The sequence below is a fragment of the Podarcis erhardii genome (assembly GCF_964252035.2).
Source record: "Podarcis erhardii genome assembly, chromosome: 1".
NCBI lineage: Eukaryota > Metazoa > Chordata > Lepidosauria > Squamata > Lacertidae > Podarcis > Podarcis erhardii.
The window spans coordinates 127,784,347-127,788,460 of NC_138497.1; the positions used below are offsets into that span (position 1 = coordinate 127,784,347).

At 47.9% G+C, this 4,114-nt stretch overlaps 1 pseudogene across 1 annotated transcript; it reads right to left on the minus strand.

Annotated features, from left to right (window-relative positions):
* Nucleotides 1-2,659: 2,659 nt before the first annotated feature.
* Nucleotides 2,660-3,868, minus strand: LOC309335400 (transcription factor BTF3-like; annotated as a pseudogene). Its single transcript has 2 exons — nt 3,706-3,868; nt 2,660-3,263 (listed from the first exon to the last, which is right to left on the minus strand). The product of its transcript is annotated as a transcription factor BTF3-like (transcript).
* Nucleotides 3,869-4,114: the final 246 nt, after the last annotated feature.

Genomic DNA, 4,114 nt, shown 5'->3' on the forward strand with positions numbered 1-4,114 from the left:
GTACAAAACATAAACAACTATAACAAAATGTTACTTGTAGGGCTCACAGCCAGAAGGGGGAAAAGAACAAATTTAAATTCCCAGTACAGTGGTACCTCTAGTTGTGGACACGACCTGTTCTGGGGTGCCGTTTGCACACTGAAAAGTCTGCAACTAGAGCAGCGCTTCTGCGCACGCACACACGGTGAAACCCGGAAGTATACACTTCCGCGTTCACAAGCCAAAAAGACGCAACAGAAACCTAACGCTACATGAACCTAATGCAACACGAGGTACGACTGTACCCCATAGTATTAAAACAATAACAAATAAGATAAAAGTAAACAAACAAAAGCTACAGAGCTAAAACAATGCTAATGATTTAGATGGCTTGAGTAAATAATAGATTGCTGCCCGGCATCATTAAAATGCATCAATGTAGGTACTAGGTGGGCCTCTCTAGGGAAGGCATTCTACACCTCAGGTGCCAGCACTGTGAAGGCCCTTTCAGTCATCGCCAGCTACCTACAGCCAGATTGCTGGGCAAGAAGACTCAAAGAAAGGCCTCAGATGATCTTAAGGTCTGGTCAGGAATGTGTGGGAAGAGGTAATCTTTAAAATACCAACATCTAAAACTGAAGGGCCTTATAGGCCTTATAGACAGCACTTTGCATGCAGCTGAGGAAGCGACTGAGAACCACGAAAGGCGACAAAGTACTGCTGAAATATGTCCATAAAGTCCAATCCTAGTTAGCAAAGCTTGCACCCTATTCTAGGCCAACTGAATTTTGTGGGCCATTTTTGAAGGTAGTACACAAAAAAAGGGATGGGGGTGGCTCTGTGGGTTAAACCACAGAGCATAGGACTTGCCGATCAGAAGGTCGGTGGTTCGAATCCCCGTGACGGGGTGAGCTCCCGTTGCTCGGTCCCTGCTCCTGCCAACCTAGCAGTTCGAAAGCACTTTTACACCTTTACAATGTACCCATGTACAACGTGTTACAGTAATCCAAATGAGAGATTACCAAATCATGGATCACTGGGAAAAGGTTGTTGTTGTTGTGTGCACACACAAAATTCTCTGCTTTGGGATTATAAATGGGTGAAAAAACATTACATAGTTATACTGGTCTCTTTCCATAAATCCCCTAAGAAGCATGAATGACCATCTTCCTTTTCCCGCAATCCCACCCTTAGTTTCTGATGCTAAGCTCCAAACACGCGGTCTATTCAGATATTTCCCCATCCTGCAATTCCTGAAGAATGAAAGGGACTCTGGAGAAGATGGAGATAAGAAGCTCCCATTCTCCACCCTCTCCCTAAAGCCCCAGCTCCTCTCCTATAGCATATCCCTTTAAGCATTCTTCATGTGATGGAGACAATGTCCGAGAAGTCCTCCCTCTCTTGGAATTTCCGAACATCATCTCTGAGAAAGAAGGTGCGATGTGGAGCCCATAAAGAAGAATCCTAAGCTTTCCCCCTTCCCTCTAACACATAGCTGTCAACTTGCAGATTTGAAAATAAGGGACCAGCAGCCTCGAAAATAAGGGATCAGCAGCCAAAATAAGGGATTTTAGTCAACCAGCTGAAATACGAAGTTAAAGGGGACCAGATAATTTTTGAGAGCAGCGCCAGTTTTTAGCCCTTCGTTTCCAGAGGTTGCTGCTCAAGACACCAGCTGATGAAACACTGCAATTAAATAACTACAAGCAGCAACCACTTTTCGCGCAAAACGAAGTCCAAGCTACGAAGATGCTGCTGCAGTTCTGTATCTTTTCTCTCGTGTTCCATCTGCAGCTCTCAATTCCATCAGGTGGGGCGGGAGGAAGGGGGGGGGAATAGCGCCCGAAGTAAACCCGCAGATCAGACCATCTATGCTAGTCTACCACTACAAATCTATGGGGAAAGCACTTGCGGTCCTTCCTCCGCTTTCCCCCTCTATGGTTAGCCCTTGGAACACCTGCCCGCGCCTCCGCCTCCTCCTCTCTCTCTGAACTGCTTTCTCTATGGTTGCCCTCGCTCTCCTCTCAAGGCTCCTCAGCAATTCATAGGCTGCGCCAGGCTGCCCATCTCATCCGGGTCCTTTGGCGGCACAGCCACAGTACGGCCTAGCGGGAGTGGCGGTGGCGGGCAGAGGGGAGGCCCCAGGCAGAGACGCTCAGTTTGGTGGCCGCAAGGAGGATGGCGGCAGAAGGGCCCGAGGCTCCCACCAGTCCTGGTGGGGAGGGGTTCCCGGGGGCTGAGGCTGGTGAGAGGAGGCCGGAGGGGGGCGGGCCTGGCAGCCAAGCAACACAGTTGGAGCCTCCCTCCTCCCTGGCCAGCAGGGAGGGAGGGAGAGGAGCTGCTTCCTTTGAAACCGGGGAAATTTAAGGGACAGCAGCGGTGCTGGGATAAGGGACTTTCCTGCCAAACAAGGGACAGTTGACAGCTATGCCCTAACAGCCTGTGCCCCATATTTCTCATCGCTGCCGTTCGCTCTCACATCTAGTTAGGGAAAATGCCGCTTGCGTAAATTTCGGATCTAGGAGGACTTGAATATTTCGCAGTTGAGAAGGGATGTCGCTCATTGTGAGAGGCTCAGCCTTGCATGCAGAAGGTTCAAAGAACGACATCTCCAGCTACAGCAAGGGAAGACACTCTGTCTGAAACCCTGGAAAACTGCTATGGGTCAGTGCAGGCAATGCTAAACATTTAGTCTTTATTAGCATTTTTATGTAGTACTTTTCAATTTTGTGTACTTTCAATCCAGCCATGAATAATTAAATGCTCCATGCACTAGCAATAACCGAAGAGACCTGCAATTTGAAGGGAGTATCCAGTTAGAGATCTAAACTTCTTAAGATCAGTACAAAAATGTTACAAATAAAAAGTCACAATATGAAATAGCAGCTCCATGTAATGTTCAAGTTTTACTCAAAGTGACAGTTCAGTTTGATTCGTTCTTTGATGCCTCATCAAAGTTCTCCACAAGATCTGGAACTTCATCGTCATCTTCCTCACCAGTAGCAAGAGTGAGCTTCTCCATCCACAGGTTGTTTGGGCAGAGCCTCTGCTAGTCTCCTCAAGCTGGTCAGACTGTCAGCACCAAGCTGGTTTAAAATGCTAGGCAACATTTCAGTCAGCTGCTTTGTCTCAGCATGGCCTGTGATTGTGAAAGTGTTAGCTGCTAAAGATGCTTGAACTTTAGGGTTGTTGAAGTGGATGGCAGTGTCCTGCTTGGTAAACATGTTTACCTCTTCAATACCAGAGATGTTATTTACTCCAAGTTTCTTTAATGAAAACCGAAGCTTCCCAGTAGTGATGTATGGAAGTGAGAGCTGGACCATAAAGAAGGCTGATCGCCAAAGAATTGATGCTTTTGAATTCTGGTGCTGGAGGAGACTCTTGAGAGTCCCACGGACTGCAAGAAGATCAAACCTATCCATTCTGAAGGAAATCAGCCCTGAGTGCTCACTGGAAAGACAGATCGTGAAGCTGAGGCTCCAATACTTTGGCCACCTCATGAGAAGAGAAGACTCCCTGGAAAAAACCCTGATGTTGGGAAAGATGGAGGGCACAAGGAGAAGGGGATGACAGAGGACGAGATGGTTGGACAGTGTTCTCGAAGCTACCAGCATGAGTTTGACCAAACTGCAGGAGGCAGTGGAAGACAGGAGTGCCTGGCGTGCTCTGGTCCAGGGGGTCACGAAGAGTCGGACATGACTAAACGACTAAACAACAACAACGAAGCTTCTTGTCATCTGCTCTTGCTGTTCTGTGAACCACCTTCTTCTTTCTACGGGCAGTACCCTTCCCACCGCTGCGCACTTGAGCTTGCAGCTTAGATAGTTTTTCTTGATTCATGATAGTTTCTTTCATCTGCGGCCACTGCTCCCACCTTCACCGCCTCCACGCCTACCTATCTCCCTTTCCCCCCAGTGCAGGCAATGCTAAGACCAATGGTGCGATTCCGAAAAAAAGCAGCTTTCTATGTTCCTTCATAGACCAAATAATTGTTTGAGAGGCTGAGGCTGCATGACCTAAAAGTTCAGGGATCAGCATATGTGCATGCAAGGGAAATGGAGTTCCGTCCCATCTCTCTATGAGCTAGCCAACCGTTTCCAAAGAGGAGTCCAGCTTTCTCCATGTAATCTCCAGC